Source organism: Pan troglodytes, chromosome 18, assembly GCF_028858775.2.
Source record: "Pan troglodytes isolate AG18354 chromosome 18, NHGRI_mPanTro3-v2.0_pri, whole genome shotgun sequence".
Lineage (NCBI taxonomy): Eukaryota > Metazoa > Chordata > Mammalia > Primates > Hominidae > Pan > Pan troglodytes.
The window spans coordinates 56,434,758-56,459,526 of record NC_072416.2 but is presented as its reverse complement, the minus strand read 5'-3'; the positions used below and the strand labels follow the sequence as shown (position 1 = coordinate 56,459,526).

Sequence of the window (24,769 nt, the reverse complement as noted above, 5' to 3'; positions counted from 1 at the left end):
GCCCCTCCAGGCCCCCTGTGGCCGCGCGGCGTCGGGTTCCCGGGGGAGGGGACGGCGCTGCCCTAGTCTTTGTTTAGACTCCCAGGGGGAACCTTAGACCTGCAGAGACATCCCCATCCCACCGCCCCTGCGCCTGCTGCTTCGCGCTACCCGCCGTCGCCGCCTGGGAACCGAGGGAGAAAAGCCCTTAGGGTCGGGAAGAACCAGGGGCTCAGGGGCCATTGGGGCGTCGTCCCCCTCCCCCAGTTTTCGGAGCCCGAGGGTGTCCTTGAGGAACTTGTGCAGGAGTGAGGAGGGACATCCCCTAGCAAAGGTGTCCTGGGCCCTCAGGGTCCCACCCTGAAGGTGGGGAGGTCTCTGCTCCCCTCAATTCACCTCCATTATCTGAGCGGGAAAGGGAACATGGGGACCCGTGTCTTCCTCAGGCTCATCCTGCTCGGGGCCCCGAGGCACTCCTCCCTCCTGCCACTCCCCTCACCAGCCCTCCTTTGGTACCAGATGAAGTCCCACTCCAGGGAGTACGGAAATCTGATGGCCTGAAAATTTTTATTTGGACAAGACAGCTCAAGACAGGGCTCCTGGAGAACCGGGTTCTATTCAGGGTCGGCCGGTGACCTTAGGCGGGGCTCTGCTCCTCCCTGGGTTCCAGTCTTTTCCATGCAGGACTCTGTTGGACCAGGTCATCTTGGAGGTCCAGGATGGCGGTGGGGTTGGGGGTGCAGAGGGGCCTGCAGGCTTCCGGGCCCTTCCGCAGACCTCTCTCTGGGCTGGTTTGCGGAGAGGCCCTGGTTTTCCTTTCCCCCAGCTCCAGGGGGCTGTGGCCGTGAATTAACCCATCCACCAGCTGAGGAAGCTGGTAAGATTTTGGTGGCCCCAGATGGGGCATATGTTCCCGCTTGGGTTACAGCTTTGTCCTTGGGTTACCCCTACAGCTTGGGGTGCAGTGTATAAATCACAGGAGGCAGCAATATGGGTTCCTTGCTTTGCGGAAATCCCTGCCTCTCAGTTTCCTCCTCTGCAAAGGTGTGGAGGGAGGTCGGTGATGACAGAAGTGAACCTCTATTTCTGACACCTCCACCAGGCTTAGTTCTATATATAGCAGCCAGGAGCCAGTCCTTAGGAGCACAGGCTGGTCCTACAGCTTCCTGGCTGTGGAATGTTTGGCAAGCTGCTTACCCTCTCTGAGACTTCATGTCATACTCTGTGAAATTGGGATGATGCTGACCTCAGGATTCCTGTAAAGATTAAATAACAGAATATAAAGAAAATGCTTAATATAGTGCCAGAGGCATGACTTAAGTTTAAGTGTTCAATACATGGTCATTATTATTATTCATGATGAAATTGTTATTATCGCATGAGAGATTCTTTCAGGCTTACCTGAGTCCTACCCTTTTCAGTCATTTCAGACCTTGTCATTGGACAAAATTAATTGTTGATGTTCTAGTGACATAATTCACGGGGCCTAGGCTGTTCTGCAGGCTGCCTAACAGGAGCTTTGACACTATGACACGCCTGTCTGAGACATGGTGTCTGCAGTGGCCTTGAACTCATGCAGACTATCCATGTAGCTCAGACAGTTCATGAACTCCTGTGAGCATTCCAGTGAGTCAGGTTGTGGATTTGAACTCCTAAAAGTGGAGACAATAGGGCCGGGCCCGGTGGCTCATGCCTGTAATCCCAGCACTTTTGGGGGCCGAGGTGGGCGGATCACCTGAGGTCAGGAGTTCAAGACCAGCCTGGCCAACATGGTGAAACCCCATCTCTACTAAAAATACAAAAATTAACTGGGCGTGGCGCACATACCTGTAATCCTAGCTACTCAGGAGGCTGAGGCAGGAGAATCACTTGAACCCAGGAGGCGGACGTTGCAGTGAGCCGAGATCGCGCTGCTGCACTCCAGCCTGGGTGATAGAGTCTAAAAAATACGTAAATAAATAAATAAAAGTGGAGACAATAGATGAAGAAGAAACGTAATCGTGAGAGTCCCCAGGGCTATTGCATCAAACAAAGGTGCATAGGGAAGAGGTAGCTTGAGGAGGCCCTGACCCTTCTGGAAACATCAGTCATGACAGGCAGAGGAGTCACTGCTGAGTCAGCAGAAGGGCAAGCTCTGGGTCCCCTGTGCCGCTGGGCTCTCTTCATCTTCAGCACTCTGGGGAGGAGGCGTGATGTTTGGGAGCAGGTTGGATTAACAGTGGAAAGCAGAACAGTGCAGAGAGCCAAGCTGTTGCCTGGGACAGGAGGCCTCTAAGAAAGTGTCCCCCCAGCCTTGCTCCTAATTACTTGAAACATGCTTCCTAAGTCACTGCCTTGTAAAATGGGCAGAAGATCACTGGCCTGCACCCAGGTTGGAGATGAGATAACCTTTCTGAAGATCTCAAATGAGCCTTCACTTCTCATCTGTAAACTCAGGCTGATATATCTAGTCAGGGTGTTTAATTGCAAGAAATAGAGACCTACTCTGGCTAATTGAAGCAGAAAAAGGCTTTGTTAAAAGGAGGATAGGCCTGGCCTGGTGGCTCACCCTGTAATCCCAACACTTTGGGGGGCTGAGGCGGGCAGATCACTTGAGGTCAGGGGTTCAAGACCAGCCTGGCCGACATGGTGAAACCTCACCAAAAATACAAAAATTAGCCAGGTGTGGTGGCACACGCCTATAATCCCAGCTGCTTGGGAGGCTGAGGCAGGAGAATTGATTGAACCCAGGAGGCAGAGGTTGCAGTGAGCCGAGATCCTGCCACTGCACTCCAGCCTGGGCAAAAGAGTGAGTTTCCGTCTCGAAAAAGAAAAAAAAAAAGGAGGGTGGGCATCTCTTGGTATATCAGGTGCCAGGCCTGACACTGCTATGTTGGCCTGATGTTAAAACCACTACTGCCATCCCCCGGCACAGAAGCTGCAGCCAGTGCCACCCCTGGACGTGGTCACTGGGCACTGCCATCAGGACCTCAGCTGCTGCTTCCCCAGTCCTCACCACAGTGGATTCTGTGTGGTCTTGGCTTCCTCGTGCCACTAGTTTCTAATTAACAACCAAGACCAGAACATGCCCAGGTGCAGTGGCTCACACCTGTAATCCCAGCCCTTTGGGAGGCTGAGGCAGGAAGATTGCTTGAGCCCAGGAGTTCAAGACCAGTCTGGGCAACGTGGCAAAACCCCGTCTCTACAAAAAATACAAAAAGTAACCAGTCATGGTGATACACGCCTGTGGTCCTAGCTACTCAGGAGGTTGAGGCAGGAGACTCGCATGAACCTGGGAGACGGAGGTTATAGTGAGATGAGATTGCACCACTGCACTTCAACCTGGGTGACAGAACAAGACTCTGTCTCGGTAAATAAATAAATAAATAAATAAATAAATAAATAAATAGAATGGGATGTCTGATTGGAGGAGCATAGGTCATATACTTTGGCAAAGCTGTAAGCAAAGTTGGGGAAAGATGTTTTCAGTTTCTCTAGTGGGAGGTGGGCTCTGCCTTGTAGAAAGGGTGTGTTAGCTGCTGGGGGCCAAGAGTGACCAGTGACCACTTCAGATAACAATGGTCTTGTGAAACTGTTGTGAGATGATGCACATGGACATTTGACTTGGAGCCTGGCGTGGAGGGAACACAGGGATCTCAACGATCCCTCGTTGTTGAGATTCATACCACACTGTAAATGTAAACCAGTGGTACTCCTCCATTCTTTAAATTTTTGATTTTTCAGCAGGTGAAAGACAAAAGGACCTTGAAAACAGTATGGCTTGCTGCCCTTCCACAGACAGAGGCAGCTCCAGTCCTGCTGCCAGGAGGACAGGTGACTGGGTTTTTCCATTGTGGTGATGAATTGGGCTGAGTCACCATCCCCTCGTGACCATGACTGGGAGCAAGTAGAAAGAACCAGCTGATGGAGTCAGAGGTGCAGATGATGAACCTGGGGCCAATGAATCTTCTTCCCTTAGCAGGGGTGGGGGAGATAGGAACTGTCTCCCCCTCCCCAGTAACACTACCTACTTCCAAATCTTGAGCCACACTCAGGGAGAGAAGAGAGGCTCCTTTCTTTCCTTTCATAGTATTGATTGAGCGTCTTTTTGGTGCTGTGGGGTTCAGTGGAGAACAGAGCTGATCAGGACATTGACCTTGACTTTAAGGTTCATGCACTGATGGAAACCAGCTCAGAGTCCCATAATCTCAGTACCAGGCCAACTCTACTAAGATGAGTAATTGATGTTACCATAGAGTGCCGTGGAGGCCTAGGGGACTCAGCAAGGGCTTCCTGGAGGAAGAGGCATCTGAGCCCCCAAGAGGTGGAAGATCAGCAGATGGAGATGGGAGGCGGACGAAAGGGAGAGAACATCCATCCATCCATCTGTCCATCCATCCATCCATCCATCCATCCTACACTGGATCAGCCAGGCCCTGTGCTGAGCTCAGGGAGGCACAGAGCTAAGCACATTGCAGCCCTGCCCCTCAACAGGAGCTCCTGAATTGAGGTGGAGAGGCCTGGGTATGCATGAGCAGATGGTGAGGAAGCTGGAACGAGAAAGAGGGTGGGGAAGAGTGCCCGGCCTCAGCCTGGCTCTGGAATTTCACCAGTTACCAGATTATCTGCTCCCTGCTCCTGGGCCACCGTGGACGACTCACTGGTTTTATTGCAATCCCCTTTCTCCCATGATATGTAAGGGCCCTTCGCCCTGCAGGGCCAGCCCTTTGCTATCCTGGTAACTCTGGACGCCCCACTATCTCCTCGGTTCCTGAGGACAGTAGAGCCCCCTCCAGTGCCATTTGCAAATGTCCCTCCACTTCCCCTGGAAACTTTAGCAGGCTCATGGAAACCCAGCTGGTGCTGAGTCAAGGCAAGAGGTGGAACTGATAATATTTTTTACAAATTATAATAGTTATGTATATTCAATGCATAAACCTTATGCAGGGGGAAAATAAAAATCACTAATAATTCCACTGCCTAACAATAGGCAGTGTTAACATTTTGGGGGTATGATCTTCAATGCTTTATATATATATACATACACACATACACACACACCACACACACATATACACACACACACACACACAAACACACACATATATACAGTGGCCCTCTGTGTCCATGGGTTCCACATCCATGGATTCAACCAACCACAAATCAAAAATATTAAAAAATAAAATAATGTAACTATAAAGTAATGCAAATAAAAAACAATACAGCATAACAACTATTTACACAGCATTTACATTGTATTAGTTTTTTTGTTTTTTTTTTTTTTTAGATGGAGTTTTGCTCTTGTTGCCCAGGATGGAGTGCAATGGCACGATCTTGGTTCACTACAACCTCCACCTCATTTCAAAGCCTGAGGTTTTGTTTTGATCTTGTATTATGGTGTGTGTGTGTTTTTATTGTTTGTTTGTTTGTTTGTTTTTGAGATGGAGTCTCCCTCTGTCACCCACGCTGGAGTGCAGCGGCTTGATTCTGGCTCACTACAACCTCCGCCTCCCAGGTTCAAGTGATCCTCCTGCCTCAGCCTCCGGAGTAGCCAGGACTACAGATGTGCACCACCACATCCAGCTAATTTTTGTATTTTTAGTAGATACAGGGTTTCACCATGTTGGCCAGGCTGGTCATGAACTCCTGACCTCAAGCAGTCCACCCACCTCGGCCTCCCAAAGTGCTGGGATTACAGGCGTGAGCCACCGTGCCCAGCCTGATCTTTGTTATGGTTATGTAAGATGTTATCATTGGGGGAAATTGAATGAAGGATACACTGGACCTCTCTGTACTATTTTTTTTTGCAACTTCCTGTACATCTACAATCATTTCAAAATAAAACAACAACCAAAAAAAAATTGAGGCAGGCCGGGGAATGAACTATTTGACCTCAGTTTCAGAAGCTTCTGTTTTAAACTCTACACTTTGTCACGTGGACCAGAGCTAAGGTTTCCTTGTCTCAGTTTCCCTTGAAAGGTGGGACTTGGTCTAGGGAAAAGCACCCTTCATGGAGAGTGGCGGGTGACCATCCAGGCTCTCCTCCATCATAGTGCTCCTGCAGCCCAAATGTGTGCTTGAGGGGCTGACCTACCCTGCTCTCTGCAGGAGGGGAGAACCCGAAGGGGAAAAAGGGGAGGCACGGTTTCCCTTGTGGGCTCCAGGGAGTTTCTAGGACAGGTAGGAATCTGGCAGAAAGCAGACGAAAAGATGAGATTTGCTCTTTGGAGCTGGGCAAAGCCTTCTCTTTCCTTAGGAAAACCCGTATGTCCAGAGAAACATCTCTCCTGAAGAGCTGGAGAGGGGCCCCCTTTTGGCAGGCTCATCCTTCTTGGGTTGTCATTGGCCCAGCCTCATCTTGGGCCTGAGCTAAAGCCACCCACAGAGCTGGGCATGGGCCACTCCCCAGACCTGGGGCAGACTCAGCTCTATGGCTCACCACCCAGGGGCACTCTCCGTTCTCAGGGGCTGCAGCTTCCCCAGTGTCCTGAGCACCATGACAACAGGGTTGGGTTGAATCAGAGGTTTCAATCAAGTTTCCAAATAACAGAAACTGGGGAGCCAACTTAGAATGCTGGCTTGAGAGTCCCCAGGATCACCCTCAGGCTTTATGATTTGCTAGGACTCACAGAACTCAGAAAAGCCATTGTACTTGTATTTATCACTTATTGTGGTGTAAGGATACAGATCAAAATCAGTAAAAAGAAAAGGTACAAAAACAAAGTCCCGGGGATATCAGGTGCATGCTTACAGGTGTCCCTTCCTAGTGGATTCACCTGGGAACACACTAATTCTTCCAGCAACAATGTATGACGACATATGCAAGGTGTTACCAACCAGGGAAGCTCACCCAAGCCTTAGCATCCAGGGTTTTTATTGAGGTCAGTCATGTAAGTATGCATCACCCATGTGACCAACCTTAGCCACCAGTCTCCAGGCCCCCAGAGATCAAACGGACACAGTGGTGTCAGACAAATAAAAACAGGCATTCATCACAAGTTACATTGTTAGCATAAACTCTGGTCAAACTGATACAGTGTGCCAGGAGGCCCCAGACGTACAAAAACATTGTTATCAAACAGGATGCTACAAGGGCTGAGGTTATGTCCCAGAAGGAGTCAAGGGCCAGCCCCTTCTTTGGAATGTGCAGGGTTTGAGCAATACCAGCCCGCTGAGCTAACTCTTCACTGTTCAGATGCCAATCATTTATTTTACCTAATACACGCAGAAATCATCTGTTCTCACCATGATTTCATAAAAGAAAGATTTAATGCCAAGAAGGTAGTTTGGACATTATGACAGTGTGGGTGGAGGTCTGTACTCTCCAAGAGAAAACAGTTGGCTTGATGTCGCTGACTATGAAAATGAAGGGACCAGAAGCCACAAGTGTACACCATGAACCCAACATGGGCTTTTTTTCTTGTTTGTCTGCACAGCTTTGTCTCCAGTCAAGGAAGGGATGACCTGAGAGGCTCAGCCTTCCCTCTGCTCCTGTGCTGGTTCTGAGTCAGATGTCCCTACTCTTGGGCAGGACCAGGCCCTGCTTAGGATGGGAGGGCACGGTATGGAACCCTCCTCCCTTAAGCATCTAAGCCTGTTTGTCCTTTCTTTTCTTGGAACTCATTACTATTACAACTTATTCTGGCAAAGAAGGGAGTCTGTTCTTTTTTAGCAAGTACTCTGGCCTCTGCCCTGCCCCTTGCCCCAGGCTCTGGTCCCTACTAGGCTGACTCTGTGACTCTAGGATAGAACAGCTATTCTTTTTTTTTTTTTTTTCTTTTTGAGACAGGGTCTCATTCCATTGTTCAGGCTGGAGTGCAGTGGTGTGATCATAGCTCACGGTAGCCTCAACCTCCTAGGCTCAATCGATCTTCCCACCTCAGCCTCCTGAGTTGCTGGGACTACAGGTGCATGTCACCACACCTGGCTAGTTCTTGTATTTTTTGTGGAGATAGGGTTTCCGCATGTTGCTCAGGCTGGTCTCAAACTCCTGGACTCAAGCAGTTCTCCTGTCTCAGCCTCCCAAAGTAGTGGGATTACAGGCATGAGCCTCTGTGCCTGGCCAGAACAGCTATTTTTCTAAGGTCCCAACTCACCCCACTTTCCTCACCATATATCCTCCATGCATAGAGCTGAGCATTAAAGTCCTAGGCTGCTGGCCTGTGCAGGCTTCATGGCTTGGAGACAGACACCACCATCCACCACCTGGGTGACCTTGAGCAAGTAACCTAACCTCGCAGATCTCTTTGTTTCTCAAGTGGGTCTAATGATAAAGCTTTGAGGAATTAGTGAGTGGGTAACAGCCTAGGGCCTGGTGCCCAGTTTGAATCCATTGATTAGTAGCTGTGAGGACGATGAATCACGTAGTTTCAGGTGCAAAGCGTGGGGGCAAAGAGAATCCTTGTGATGAGTGCAGTAGGTGCTGTGACACATCCAGCTGCCTTGGAACTGGGTGCTGAGAAGTCAGGGGGGTCCTGGGGCTTCAAGACTTCTGGGGAGGGAGCACAATTCATGCACATGACAAGAAGAGAGCTGGTGGGGCTTTGGGGTTGTGAGGACTGAGGGGCTTGTTCACCGTGGGGTCTTTGCATGTGCATTCTCTCTGTCTGGAGACCTCTTCCTTCCATTTTCTACACCTCCCCTGGCTAATCCCATTTATCTCTGGAGTGTCCATTTAGACCTCAACTAACCCCTAAATTCCCTGACTCACCTCCTCTGGGCCCCCTTTGAGCCCCATGCTTTGTTGTAATAATAATCTGCCATTTATTGTGCCAGGGATAATGCAGAGGGCATTACCTACATATGTTATCTCCTTTGACTCACTCAACATTTAGAGAGCTAGCTGTAGCTTTATTTTTCTGATTTTACAGATGAAGAAACAGATACACAGAAGTGAAGCAAGTGGCTCAACAACCCTCCCTCACTCCATACAGTGGTTGTCTGTGTGCAATTTCATCTGTGCCCTGAACGATGAGCTTCCTGAGGGCAAGGAAGCTTGATCACTGTTTAGCCCCAGATACTTAGTAGATGGGAGCCCTCCACCAGTCCTTGCTGAATGAATGAATGAATGAATGAATGAGTAGATGAATGTTTGTAAAGTGGCAATGCAAGCTGGGAATACCATGGACCACGGACAACAAACAAATATTAGTACCTGTGGTGGGCAGAATAACCCCCACCCCCCCCAAATCCTAATCCCTGGAACCTCTGAATATGTTATGTTACTTGGCAGAGGGAAAGGAAGGTTGCAGATGGAATGAAAGTTGCTAATCAGCTGACTTTAAAATAGGGACATGATCCTGGATTATCTAGGTGGGTCCAAAGTAATCACGGGGGTCATCAAAAGTGGAAGAGGGAGGCAGGAGGGAACCAAAGAAATGGCAGTGTGAGAAGGATGTGGCTTGACAGTGTTGCTGGATTTGAAGATAGAGAAAGGGCCACAAAGCCAAGGAAAGCATGCAGCCTCTAGAAGCTGGAAAAGGGAAGGAAGGGGATTCTCCCCTACAGCTGCCAAAAGAAGGGCAGCCCTGCCGACATCTTGATTTCAGCCCAGAGAGACCCATTTCAGACTGAGGACCTCCAGAACTGTAAGCAAATATATTTGTGTTGTTTTAAGCCACAAATGTGATTTTTTTTTTTTTATGGAGTTTTGCTCCATTGCCCAGGCTGGAGTGCAATGGGGCAATCTTGGCTCACTGCAACCTCCGCCTCCTGGGATCAAGCAATTTTCCTGCCTCAGCATCCCAAGTGGCTGGGATTGCAGGCATGCACCACCATGCCCTGCTAATTTTTTTTGTATTTAGTAGAGACGAGGGTTCACCATGTTAGTCAGGCTGGTCTTGAACTCCTGACCTCAGGTGATCCACCCGCCTCTGCCTCCCAATATGCTGGGACTACAGGCATGAGCCACCACAGCTGGCCCACAAATGTGATTTTTGACAGCTTCCACAAAAAAGTGAATATAATGCCCTATCCCTGATGTCAAGAATCACATCTGACCCTTAGTGGTCACTTATCATATGATGGTTGAATTGCATTGGAGTATTGCTATAAGCACCCACTTACTATCAGGAAAGATGCATAACAAAAAAGTGCATTTAAAAAATTTATATTTTGGGGTCTAACTGGGAGGTCTCAATGTGGGTCAGAATTTGGTTCTGAGACAGAACCACTGGCTCAGCAGGTTGGGCTGGATGGATCACAGAGAGTGACACCAGGGGCCTTCTAGGGAAGGGAGTCACAGGCTAATGAGTGAGTAGTGATGCTGGACAGGTAGATGTCAGCATCCTGGGACCACCTATGGCCTCAGGCCTGGGGTCCCTGCATAATCATTAGGGCCACCATGCATTGAGTCTAGACCCTCTGCCAGACAGGATCCTAAGCCCCCCACAACATCAGCCCAACAGCCCATTATGTAGGCAACATGATGTTGCCTGCCTGCCAGAGGAAAGAACAGCCAGCCCTCGTGTACTCCTCCACCATGCCAGACACTGTTCCAAGAGTGGCACATCCTTAACCCATTCAGTCCTCATAACAGCCCCGTGTGATAGCTCCCATCATTATCCCCAGTTTACAGATTAGGAAACTGAGGCCTAGAAAGGAAGTCACTTGCCCACTCGCATAGCCAGTAATTGGGTCTGAACAAAGGCACTGTGGGCCCAGGGTCTCTGTTCTTTTTCTTTTTCTTTTTTTGAGACAGGATCTCCTACTGTCACCCATGCTGGAGTGCAGTGGTGCAATCATGGTTCATTGCAGCCTCAACCTCCTGGGCTCAAGCCATCCTCCCACCTCAGCCTCCAAGAGTACTGAGATTACAGGCCTGAGCCACCACGCTCAGCTGTGAGTCTCTTAACTACTATGCTTTACTGCCTCTCTAGATGGAATAATAATTATATCATAATTATATATCTGTTAATGTAATAGTATAATAGTACAAACATTTAATAATTAGAGTACCAAAATATGCCATTTTAGCACATTGGTTATTTTGAACTGAAGTCAACTGAGAAGAAGCAGATACAAGAAAAACTCTCTGGCCTCCCCCTATTTGCCTAAAAGCAGGATATAAATTTGTAAAAGTAGCTCTTCTTCACTCTCTGCCAGGAAGAACAGAAGTTAATCAACATAGACAACTTTGGACCTTTAGCCCAGAGAGGGCACCAGAGGAATCTACAAAACAAACCTGACTCACCCACCCTATCTTCCCTTAGCTTCTCCATATATTTACCCTCCCACAGCTTGCCTCCCTAGAAGCTCTAAATCCTTTCACTTTGTCTTGTCACTTCTCTAATAATTTATTGTTCTTTTGTCAAGAGGCTGTATAAGCCCAAGTTCTAGCCACTCTCTTGAGTTACTCATCCCTGAGTATTTCCATGTGTATGCATGATGCACATATTAATAAACTTCTGCTGGTTTTTTTTCTTGTTAATCTGTCTTTTGTCAGCCTTGTTTACAGGACCCCAGCCAGAAAATCTAGGAGGATGGAAGGAAAAGAAATCTTTTCTTCCTCCCCTACAATACCATCTCCCATTTGGATCAGGCCTTTCTGTTTATGACACATTCTCCTGTTTTCTCTTGTCATCCTCACAGTGGCTGGTTATGATGATGAGTGCCCTTGGCTCACATTTTGGGAAACAGAGCCCAGAGAGGGAGACACCCACCCATCCACCATCCAAGATGAGGGTGGGATTCCTTCTGGGGTCTCCTGCCTCCAAGTCCAGAGTCGCCCACTCCCACCGGCTGCCCCCGTCTTGTCCTGGTGCATTATTTATGGGCCATTACCCACCTCCTGCAGGCGTCCAGATGCTGCCTGCCAGAGCTGTGACCTCAGTGTCCCCTGGAGAAGATCGGTGGTGCCCCCACCAACCCCCTGCCAGCCCCACTCTCTGCTCTCCTCTCCAGCTGCTCCCTCTTTGGGTCTCTGCAGGCTCCTGGTGTGTGGCACAGCCTGTCCCCTGTCCCACCCACCAGAACCACCTTGTGAGCACAGATTCCTCTTTGCCAAGCCAGCTGACATATTCAGCAGGCTCCCGACTTGCTGAGCAAAGCAAGGGTAGTGGTGAATTCCAAGCTTGCCGTGCCCTCACCCTGACATGTGCAGGGGTGGCATAGAGGGTGTGGATGGTGTGTGTGCATGTGCGTGTATGTGTGTCTTGAGAGGAGGGTGTGTGTGTGTTGTATGTGGGAGGGGTTGTTTAAGCACTCATGGTTGAACCCATTTGCATTGCCTCTTCTGGGTCTCATAACTGAAAGTGTAACCAGCAAGGGTCATTTTCTTCTTCCCTGTCACCCAGGGGGGTGGGAAGAGGTGCTTAGATCTAGAGTTAAGGTTGGGAGCAGGGCCCCTGGGAACCCTGGGATCCCACAGCTTTGGAGCTGTGTGACGTTGAGCAAATTGCTGAATCTCTCTGAGCATTATTTTCCTTCTCTTTATATCATTGAATCATGATGAAGATTAAATGAGAGTGCATAGAACGCATTCAGCACAGAGCCTGAGGGACAGCAAACACTGAAAATGAGCTTTTGACGATGCATGCGTTTGGATCACAAACTTGTGGAAGAAAGAACACTAGGAGGAGAGGAGAAGCCCAGGGTTCCACAGGCAGAATTTGTTGGGCTTTAGGCAGGAGTTTGGTCATCTTCACCTCAGTTTCCATGTCTATAAAATGGGCAATAGCTGAATTGAGCAGTTGCTTAAAGCCATGGCTAACATTATGGAATTCTAGAAAATAAAAGTGAAAACCCCAGGTCATTGCCGAAGTTTTCCCTTCTTGAACTCTTCCCTCCCATTTCCTCAGATTTGAAGGCATTTGGCAAGTGTTAGCACATAAAGCCGAAGGACAGGCATCTTGGTTTCTCCTCCCTACTTTAAAGCCCCTGGTTGAAAGTCTCAGAATCATCTGGAGACCTTGTGACTCACAAAACCCCTGAGTCCTGACCCTGGGACCCTGGTTGGTTGGGGACAAGGGCACCAAAGCATCTGTATCCTTAATAAGTTTCCTGAGTGAGTCCAAAGCAGGTGGCCACTGTGAGAAATTAGAGACCAAGTGCTCTGTTGGGGATTGTCCAGATACCCCTGGGAAGAGTTCTAGACTTCCAGAGTCCTGTCTCCAGGCTCCTTCTCCTCCATCCTAAGACCCTGAGAATTAAAGGAAGGAGCTTTCCCAGACCTCGCCGTCTCTCTCTTCCTCCTATTGAGCATCGTTGATCTCTGTATTTTGATCAATTTCCAATCACCATAACTGTTCTTGGATCCAGGTCAATTGACGTTGGTTCTGCAGATGCCTCATCCTGGAGGCACAGGTAAGTGATGCTGGATCTACATCAAAGTCTTCCCCAGTCTCGGGAGCACAACTTGAAAAGTCGGCTGTTAGGGCGATGAGACAACTTAGATAACAGTGTGATTGGTGTCCAGGAAGCCACAAGCCCCAAGTGCCAGCATTTCGTCATTGCATCCTGTGCCTTGTTGGGCTAGTGGATGCCTGGTAAATAGGAGGCAGAGGAGGAGAATAGTCTTGCAGCAATAGCTAACTGGTTTACCAGGAGCACTCCCCCACCCACACACCGCTGCCTTTTATTTTTTCTTAAGAGATTCTGGAGGCTGGCTTCATCTGCTTTAAATCTCATTGTGTGATTTCTTTCCTATAGTGAATCAGCAAGAGTCTAAGGTCTCAAGTGATTTCAGTGACCTTCACCACATTCAATGCCCTCTTAATCCAGAATCAACTGTGCCCCTTGTGAACACACACCTGCCCTTCTTCCATCTCATTCTTCACAGGAACAAGCACAATCATCATCAGCAAGTCTCGAGGGCTCACCATGGACTGCGAATCCATCTGAAAAGTTCTATATAGTTGTCACTACAATCCTATCAAGTAGGAATTTAGATTATTCCCATTTTACAGATGAGAAAACCAAGGCTTGAGGAAGTTAAAACTTAACTTGCTGACAGTCTTAACTCAGCTGGTCAGTGGTGGAGCAAAGACTCGAGCCTGGATCTCTAAGCCCACACCTTTAACCACTCTGCCGAGAGCCTTTTCATATTAGTAGAAATGCCTGGTTTCATAGGATAGCCCCTCACCCAAGCCCTCTTCTGTACACCCCTTCCCCAGGGCTGCCTTCTAGCTAGCAGTCCTGCAGCCGTTCCCATTTGCAATGAATGTACTCCATCCCTACTGCCCGGAGTTAATTATTTCAAAAAGACATTTGGAAACTCAGCCCTGCTGTCTAATATGTTCCCTTTTGCTAATTCAATAATCCTGTTTTTCAAATATGAGTGTGTTTTTTAAACTTGTCATTGGACTGATTACTCAGCAGATATTATCTGATCATTGTTTTCTTCTTTGAACTCATGCTCACACAAGCCCGATGGATTTCAGAGCGGAGACCTGTGATTTATGACTGGGGTGTCTATTCACCAAGGGCAAGGCCTTGGCTCTCTGTATGCTGAGGCTCAGCAGTCAGCCAGGACATAAGAGAGCCAGTCTGAAACCCTGAAAAATATAACCTACCAGATCATGGCAGAAAGAAGCAGCTTGAGCTCCTACTGGTGCATTTGGTTCACCAAATGCTTAGAGTGGTTATATCCAGGTGGTGGATTTTAAGGGAATTTTTAGTTTCTTCTTTATACTTATCTGTTTTATTTTCCACTGTAGTTTCCAAAGTGTGTATAATTTTAATAATAAAATAAGAATACATTTATTGTGATTAAGGCGGGCGCAGTAGCTCAAGCCTGTAATCCCAGCACTTTGGGAGGCCAAGGCAGGCAGATCACTTGATGTCACGAGTTTGACACCAGCCTGGCCAAAATGGTGAAACCCTATCTCTACTAAAAATACAAAAAAATTAGCCTGGCATTGTGGTGGGCGCCTGTAATTCAAGCTACTCAGGAGGCTGAGGCAGGAGAATCACTTGAACCCGGGAGGCGGAGGTTACAGTGATCCCAGATCGCGCCACTGCGCTTCAGCCTGCGTGATTCTCAAAAAACAACAACAACAAAACCACAAAAAACAAACCAACATTTATTGTGATTAAAAATAAAGTTAATTCAATAAGATAAATATTATCCTTTAGGCAAAGCCTCAGCTGAGTCTGGCTTTTATGAACTTGTTAAAGCCATTCCCAGAAGCAGACCCCTGTGAAAATGAGCAAAACTCGATGCCAAAAGAGAAAACAAGACCATGGCTATTAATTATGTTCATATATTTCTAAAAATAGAATGAAACTTGAGCTTTTAAAATGTAAACTTTATCATTTGTTAAATCTTAGACATCACTTTTGTTTACCCTCGGGCATGACTTACATAAATTTGCAAGTGGACTGTAGTGTGGATCTGTTTGTGTGTTTTTCATTCAACAAACATGGATTGAGCTTCACCCTATACAAGTCAGTATTCTAGGCTTCAAGGATTCGAGAAGGAATGAGGATGGAGCCTCAGGATTGAGCACCTCCTAGTCTAGGGGGAGACAGTTATGCAAACAGTTACACAATTTGACAAGTGCTCTAGGAGTGCAATGGGGAAGACCAAAAGAGGCAATCTTTGCTCTGCCTGAAGAAGTCAAGGAAGGCTTCACAGAGTAGGTGACTCACACTTAGAATAGGAGTTTTCCAGGTAGAGAAGGTGGGGAAGACATTCTGGGCAAAGGGAAGAAGATATGCAAAATTACCTGGGGATGATGGTGATAGGAAAAGCTTGTGTCCATGAAATAGCAAGTTGCTGGTTGTGATTACAATTTAGAGTATATAGCATGCATTTGTAGATGTTGGTTGGATGGTTAGGAGCCTTGAATGATGGACTAAGAGGTTAACTTGAAGATAGGGAACTATTAAAAGGTTTTAAGCAGGGGAATGGCATGATTAGATTTGCCTTCTAGAATGGCTGCTCAATGGATACATCAATGAAGGTCCACCTGGGAGACAGAAATCACATCAGTTATTTGGACAGAGGGAATTTAATGTAAAGAATTATGAACTAGGTCAATGTATCTATCGATCTATCTAGCTATCCAACCATCCATCCATCCCCCTATCACATGTCATTCATTAAAGCTCACTATTTTTTCAGTTTTTTCTTTTTTTACTTTTATAAATTTAAGGGTACAATTGCAATTCTGTTACACATATATTTTGTACAGTGGTGATGTCTTGGCTTTTAGTGTATTCATCACTCAAATAATGTACCAGTTATTGTACCCATTTTTTTCTTTTAATATGAACTTTACAAATAAATGCAAAAATCTTAAATATACATTTGCTAAGTTTTGACAGATGCATACACCTGTGTAACGAAAATTTATATTGAAATATGAGACATTACCATCACCTGAAAAACATCCTTCATGCCCATTCACAGGCAATCTCTGCTTTCACGGAGGCAACAACCACTATTCTAGTTTTTTCTACCATAAATTAGTTTAGTTGAGGTTTCTCAACCTCAGCACTATTGACATTGTGGCCCAAATGATTACTGCTTGTTGGGAATTGTCCTGTATGTTATTTAGCCTATCCTAGAATGTCATACAAATGGAATATACTTTTTTGTTTGGCTTTTTTCACTTAACGTAATGTTGATGAGATTCTTCCATGTTGTTTTGTATATCGCTGGCTGTTCCTTTTTTTTTTTTTTTTGAGATGGAGTCTCGCTCTGTTGCCCAGGCTGGAGTGCAGTGGCGTGAACTCGGCTCACTGCAAGCTCTGCCTCCCGGGTTCACACCATTCTCCTGCCTCAGCCTCCCAAGTAGCTGGGACTACAGGTGCCTGCCATCACACCTGGCTATTTTTTTTTTTTTTTTTGTATTTTTAGTAGAGACGGAGTTTCACCATGTTAGCCAGGATGGTCTCTATATCCTGACCTCATGATCCGCCCACCTCAGCCTCCCAAAGTGCTGGGATTACAGGCATGAGCCACCGCGCCTGGCCTGGTCCTTTTTTATTGCTGAGTGGTATTCCATTGTATGGCTAGATCACAGTTTGTTTATCCATACTCTTGTTAATGAACACCTGGGCAATTTCCAGTTTTTTCTTATTATAATAAAGCTGCTATGAACATTCATGTACAATTTTCTTTGGTGAGCATATGTTTTAATTCTTATTGACTAATTAGCTAAGAGGAATTTCTGGGTCATAAGGTATAATTAGTTTAGTTTAGTTTTGTTTTGAGACAGGGTCTCGCTTTGTCACCCAGGCTGGAGTGATCCTGGCTCACTGCAGCATCGACCTTCCAGTCTGAAGCAATCCTCCCACCTCAGCCTCTCAAGTAGCTGGGACTACAGGTGTGCACCACCACTCCTGGCTAATTTTCATATTTTTCTAGAGACAGGGTCTCCCTATGTTGCCCAGACTGGTCTCAAATTCCTGGGCTCAAGTAATCCTCCTGCCTCAGCCTCCCAAAGTGTTGGGATTATAGGCATGAGCCACCATGCCCAACCTGTAATTAGTTTTATAAAATACCACCACAACTTTCTCCCAAGTGATTGAACCATTTTCCATTCCCATAAATGAGTTCTGAGATTTCCAGTAGCTCCACGTCCTTGCTAACATTTTGTCTTGTCAGGCTTTTTTTTTTTTTTTGAGATGGAGTCTCCCTCTATTGCCCAGGCTGGAGTGCAGTGGCGCAAACTCGGCTCACTGCAACCTCCACCTCCTGGGTTCAAGCATTCTCCTACCTCAGCCCCCTGAGTAGCTGGGACTACAGGCGTGCGCCACCACACCTGGATAGTTTTTTTTGTATTTTTAGTAGAGACGGGGTTTCACCATTTTGGCCAGGCTGGTCTCGAACTCCTGACTTTGTGGTCCCCCTGCCTCGGCCTCCCAAAGTGTTGGGATTACAGGCATGAGACAATGTGCCTGGCCTGTCCGTCTTTTTAATTTAGCTTTTCTGGTGAAAGTAACATAGTTTTTTATTATGGTTTAAATGTGCCTTTCCCTGATGAGTAATGATGTTGAACTCTTGTCTATATTTGCTATTCATAGATCTTCTTTTGTGAGTCCTTTGTTCAAATATTTTCCGCATTTTTTACTGGATTGCTTGAGACAGGGTCTCACTCTGTCATCTAGGCTGGAGTGCAGTGGCATGAACTTGGCTCACTGCAGCCTCAGCCTCCTGGGATCAAGCAATTCTCCCTTCTCAGCCTCCCAAGTAGCTGGGACTACAGGAACACACCCCCATACCCGGCCAATTTTTGTATTTTTTGGCAGAAACAGGGTTTCACTATGTTGGCTAGGCTGGTCTTGAACTCCTGGGCTCAAGTGATCTGCCTGCCTTGGCCTTCCAAAGTGCTGGGATTACAGGCATGAGCCACTGTGCTGAATAAAGAGCCTTTTAAGTTTTTAAAGCCTTTTACATTTTATGATTAATCCTTTGATCCATATATTCCACTTTTTTTTTCTAGACAGGGTCTCTCTCTATTGCTGCAATGCAATGGCGCAATCATGGCTCAGTGCAACCTCAACCTCCTAAGCTCAAGCAGTCCTCCCATCTCAGCTTCCTGAGTAGCTGGGACTACAGGTATGTGCCACCATACCAACTAATTTTTAAATTTTTTGTAGAGATATGGTCTCACTATATTGCCCAGGCTGGTCTTAAACTCCTGGTCTCAAATGATCCTCCCACTTCAGCCTCCCAAAATGTTGGGCGACAGGCGTGAACCACAGTGCCTGGGCCATATATTCCACTTTGTATGTCCCTCTTGGTTTGAGCCAGATCCAAGAGCACAGGGACTTCTGGGTCAGGCATTTAGGTGGTGTCTCAGCCAATTTTCTGTTGCTATAACTAAATATCACAGACTGAGTAATTTATAAAGAATAGAGGTTTATTTAGCTCATGGTTCTGGAGGTTGGGAAATCTAAGGGTGTGATGGCAACTTCTGGTGAGGGCTTTGGTACTGCATCATAACATGACAGAAAAGTGAAGGGCAAGAGAGCATGTGTGAAAGAACCTGCAAGAGCTAGCCAGGCTCATTTTACAACAATCCACTCTTGGGAGAATTAACTCGCTCCTGCAATAAGGGCATTAATCTATTCATGATTCATGTGGGCTCCACCCTCATGACCCAATCCCCTCTTAAAGCCCCACGTCTTAATATTATTACATTGGCAATTAAGTTTTCAACACATGAACTTTTGGGGGATGCATCCAAACCACAGCAGGAGGCATCTATCCTCCCCCCACCCCGGGTGAGCCTCAGAGCTACACAGGTGGCTATGTCAGGATGTCCTCATTCTGGAGAGACATGAGCATTCACCTGAGTCATCAAGCTGCAATTATGTGTCCACTCTGAAGGGACAGAGAATTGGCCTGCTCACCATTGACCATCAAACCCCCTCTCTGGCTTCCAGGTCTGGTAAAAAACTAGCTTTTGTCCTAGTCCTTATTAGACCTTGAGAAAGTCTCAGCCCTTATCTGAGCTCCCCAATCTGTAAAAGGAGAGATCTTTGACATGAGGCAGCTCAGCCTAGCGATTAATCATGAGGCTGTGGGTTCAGACATCCTGCCTGGTTCAAATCCTGCTCTGTCTCTGCACCCAGTGCAAATGAATCCATCTTTGTGCTTTGGTTTGCCCATCAGCGAAGTGGGATTAACAACAGGGCCAACTTCGGAGATAAGACTCATATAGCTCTGGCTCATAGCACTCAACAGTTTCTAGCTGGTTCTCTTGCCTGCAGCATGTCCTTGAATGAACACAACAGCCCTGGGTGGTCAGAACTATCATTGGCCTCATTGTACAAGTGAGAAAATCCAGGGTTGAGAACATTAGGGACTTATCCAAAGTCCTAAGGCTAAAAAATGGCAAAGCTGGGATTGAACTTCAAAGGTTATGAAGCTCTTGGGGAAAAGAAATCATTGAAAAAAGCTGTGCTGTATTATCCCACACCCTCTCCTCACTCCCTAGAATATCATAGCCAACTGAAAATTAAGCCTAGAAGAATATTTAAGGTTTAATTTCACAGGCAAAAGAAACAAGCCCAGAATCAGAGGAGCCACTGTCTCCCACAGCAAGATGAGGGATGCTCTGGGGATGAGAAGGACCCTGGGGGAGCCAGACAGGCTGGGTGGGGACAAACCAAGGCAGAGGCTGCCAGCTGGTGGCCCCAAGTCTGTTGCAATCCAGGGATGCATTTATTTATTTATACAATTAAAAAAATTTTTTTACTATTAATATATTAATCTGCTTTACTCAAAGTTAATTTTTTTTTAAAGAATCGCAAACATTAAAAAATCAAGATTTCTCTCTCTCTCATGTACATCATATGCACATGCACACACACAATCTAGATCTCTGGCTTCTCATGAAAGCTCAGAAGATTTGGCAACACTGGGTAGCCACTAGCTGGAGCTGACAGCAGCTGGCTTTATGAGGCATGAACACCTGGGTCCCCACAGTCGCCACCCCTTGCTGTCCTTTATACCTGGCTCACCGATGTCATCCACCTGACCCTGGAAGGCACTGGGTTTCAGACCTCTGACTCTCAGGTTTTAATGCTGCCATTCTCAGCTGGGGGCTTTCTCAGATAGGGTTCTCACCCTGGTGGCCACGGGTAAAAAGTGAGGGAGCCTGTGAATTTGGATGGGTGTACTAATCACATGTTTCTGATGTTTTGACATCTGAGACTTTCCTGGCCCTGGAGAGACTCCCCCTTGCAGGGCCAGCCAATTCCTAGTGATAGTAAATGACTCTCCTAACCGCCAGAGCCCGAACACCACAGCCACCTGCTGCATTGGGCTTTTACACACTGGGCCACTCTTCTCCAGCCCTAATCACCTCCAGACAACTAGAGACAGCCCCTATGCCCTAGTACCCCCTGAAATTATTCAAACTGGCAAATTCGAAGCCTGTGTACCCTGTCTCACCCATTCCTTCCTGCAAAAATCACAATAAAAGCCCTGGCCCAGTTTTCCTCCTGTTTGCTTTGCTTCCTGACAAACCCCATGTTGTCCTGCGTGGCGTGGTGTGCCTCCTCCTCTGGGATCTGTGAATAGCAAGCTATCATTTCAACAGCAGTCAGCCCCAGCTCTTGATCTGTTGGGGTCACCATAGCTAAATGATAATAAAACCTACGTTTAAAGCAAGGGACAGAAAAGTGTCCATCTTTCTTTTCACTAACCTCTAACTGCAACTGAGTATTTCCTTCAATTATCACTGTAGCAACAAACTACAGTAGTGTTAACAGTGTCAGCTGTAAGAATTAAAGAAAGAGGAAAGAAACATGAAAGGTGGCTTGGCAGTTAAGACAAGTTTATTTTAGAGAAAACAAACCTGAGAGGGGTGTTTGGCCAAGTTAGGTTAGAGGCACACTTTTTTACAGACTAAGAGTTTTTAAGGATTCAGGTTAGGAGAGTTTATTACAGGCTCGGACTGCTTTTGTGTTTTTTTATTGTGCTTATTCGGGAGAGAGAGTTGTGTGTCTGTTCCCATACATCTTTCTGCAGCTGCAGACATACCCACCGAGTCTGCCTTTACCATCCCTATTTTAGTGCACCTGAAGGGAAAGAAATGTACTTATTAAGGCCCACTGTTTTACTGGAGCCCATTGTATGAGGGTGAAGTTTAGCATTTACCCAAGAGACTTTCCCCCTACCTCCCTCTGTGCCTGAGTTGTTTTATCTGTGTTTCACTGTTTGCTCTTTCTGGCTGCTTGTAGTTAGAAGGGAAGTGATTTCCTTAAAATGCATAAGGCTAAGAAGGGAGCTGGAGCTTAAAGTGGCGGTGTTTGTCTGAGATGACGGTGCTCCTGCTCTGTCATCTGTGTCTTTGCTCCATTAGAAACCATAAATCAGCCTGGCACGGTGGATCATGCCTGTAATTCCAGCAATTTGGGAGGCTGAGATGGGAGGATTGCTTGAGCCCAAGAGTTCAAGACCAGCCTGGGAAACATAGGGAGACCCCATCTTTACAAAAAATAAAAAATTAGCTGGGTGTGGCGGTGCACGCTTACAATCCCAGCTACTTAGGGAGGCTGAGGTGGGAGGATCATTCGAGCCCAGGAGGTCAAAGCTGCAGTAGGCCATGATTGTGCCACAGCACTCCAGCCTGAGTGACAGAGCAAGACGCTGTCTCAAAATTAAAATAAATAAATAAAAATAGGCCAGATGTGGTGGCTCATGCCTGTAATCCCAGCACTTTGGGAGGCCAAGGCAGGCAGATCACCTGAGGTCAGGAGTTCAAGACCAGCTTGGCCAACATGGCCAAACCCCGTCTCTACTAAAAATACAAAAATTAGCCAGGCATGGTGATGCGTGCCTGTAGTCCCACCTACTTGGGAGTCTGAGACAGGAGGCAGAACCCAGGAGGCAGAAGTTGCAGTGAGCTGAGATCACACCACTGCACTCCAGCCTGGGCAACAGAGCAAGACTCTGTCCAAAAAAAAAAAAAAAAAAAAAAAAAAAGAGGAAGAAGAAGAAGAAAGAAGATGTCAGTAGATGTAGAGGAAGATCAGAGATTACAGTCAGGAAGAAGGCAGACACCCTGTCCTCCAAACATACCAAATTTCCTAGAAGAAACAGGCACAAAATTCATGCATTTGATCATTCATCCATTAAAAACAAAATTGGGCTAGGCACGGTGGCTCATGCCTGTAATCCCAGCACTTTGGGAGGCCAACATGGGCAGATCATTTGAGGTCAGGAGTTCAAGACCATCCTAGCCAATATGGTGAAACACCGTCACTACTAAAAATACAAAAATTAGCTCTCATGGCAGTGTGGGCCTGTAGTCCTAGCTACTCAGGAGGCTGAGGCAGGAGAATGGCTTGAATCCAGGAGGCGGAGGTTGCAGTGAGCCAAAATTGCACCACTGCACTCTAGCCTGGGCAACAGAGCAAGTCTCTCTCTCTCTCTCTATATATATATATATATATCTCTCTCTATAGATATATATACACATATACATGTATACATATGTATGTATACATATATGTATATATATACGTATATGTGTGTGTATATATAGATATATATAGTTAGTGACAGTGAAGTAGCATGGACATGTGGCAAAAATCTGAATGACAAACTTGGGGTACACTCTGCCAAATGGCATCCCAAAGTCTTGAGAAACTCCTGGATCATAGCCATCTCTATGCTGCTCCTCTGAGAGGTCTACTCGTTCCTTCGTTTGTTCTTTTGTATGTATGAGAGCACCAGTCTATTGAGCCCCTATGGGTGCCAAGTTCTGTTACTTGACTAAGAACAGATCTAGCTGCTTCCTGCCACTCCCCATCTGGACATGAAATTCCTTCTGTCACTCTGCCAACCTTCTCTTCTTTCTTTGCCCCTCTCTTGATCTAAGAATCCCATTCCCGGGTGAGTTTGGTGTGTTAATGCTGGGTAAGTGAGCCTGCCTGGACCTATGGCTATCCCAGACAGCTGCAGGGGTGGGGGTGGGGGGCAATCGAAGGTCTCTAACCTCAAAGGTCCCTCAGAGGGTGCATGGGGGCATCTCCCCTTGGGGTTCCCAAGGACCAATCTGCCAGCTTGTGCAGCACCCTCAAAAAGGAAGGGGAAAAGGTCATGCTCTATCTGGTATCCACAAAGCCACTTAGATGAGAAGCTCTTTTGTCTGCATTGGATAAGCTCCAACAGTAATCACAAATCTGCCCCTTATCAACAAATCCCTCACCTACCACAAGTAACCAAGTGCAACCTAGAGACGCCGTTGTCTTTTGTTCACACCCTATTTTTTTTAGAAATCTGCACTTGGTTTGTGTATGAACATGTATTACAACTGTTGTATGTGATAAAAATTTAAACTGGCTTATACAGAAAATAGTTTTTTTTGTTCTGTTTTTTAAAAAAGGTCATTTACAGCCAGGCACGGTGGCTCACACCTGTAATCCCAGCATTTTGGGAGGCCGAGGCGGGTGGATCACGAGGTCAGGAGATAGAGACCATCCTGGCTAACACGGTGAAACCCCATCTCTACTAAAAAATATTTAAAAATTTAGCCAGGCGTGGTGGCGGGTGCCTTTAGTCCCAGCTACTTGGGAGGCTGAGGCAGGAAAATGGTGTGAACCCGGGAGGCAGAGCTTGCAGTGAGCCGAGATTGCTGCCACTGCACTCCAGCCTGGGCGACAGAGCAAGGCTCCGTCTCACAAAAAAAACGTCATTTACTCAGTGAACTGAGAGGCCTGGGGATGCATCTGTTTCAGGCACCGCTGACCCAGAGAAGCCTTGGTTTCTCATCTCTGGCTCTTGCTTCTGTTGCGTTCACTTCAATTTCAGGCTCCATTTTGTGGCCAGATGGAGACAGGCGTTCTAGTTCCTACTTCCTCTCTGGTTTCAGGTCCAGTGAATTTGCTCGTGTCAGGAATGTGACCAGTGTTCTGAACTGGTCACATGCCTGTACCCACCATGGCTGGGAGCGTTGGAGTTATTGATTGGCTTGGGGTGAGAGGCATCATGGGCTCCTCCCCTGGAACTTATCAGCTTCTCTGGGAACATGTGAACCAATGGGATGGATCCCCAGAGGACAACAGGGGTATGGTTCCCAGAGGGATAGAAAACGGATGCGGGCAGAAATAACAGCAGATGTTTTTGGCCTCGAGCAGATGCTAAGTGGAGGGGCTGGGTTGCACCTGGGGTTGTGGACCACTAAGCCCCCATGGCCTGTGGCCTGTCTATATCCCAGAGCGCCTGCAGGGACTGGTAAACAGCCGGCCCTTCATTCATTCATGCCTGCTGCATGAGTTTCCTGTTGCTGTGCTCTGCACACCTGCTTATTGGGAGACCCTGTTTTTCTAGCTCATCCTTCTGGAGGGTCACCCATTCCCTGGCCTCTCCCCCTCCAGAAATGAGGTCTCATTTCTGTGGGTGAATCTC

General features: G+C 47.1%; 1 long non-coding RNA gene across 1 annotated transcript in view; it reads right to left on the bottom strand.

Annotated features, from left to right (window-relative positions):
• Positions 1-529: 529 nt before the first annotated feature.
• Positions 530-24,769, bottom strand: part of LOC134808755 (uncharacterized) — a 41,585-nt gene continuing 17,345 nt past the window's right edge. Inside the window, exons 3-4 of the long non-coding RNA XR_010152358.1 lie at positions 1,807-1,918; positions 530-1,235 (exon numbers count right to left, since the gene is read on the bottom strand). This is a non-coding gene — a long non-coding RNA (uncharacterized LOC134808755). The remainder of the gene's footprint in view (positions 1,236-1,806; positions 1,919-24,769) is intronic.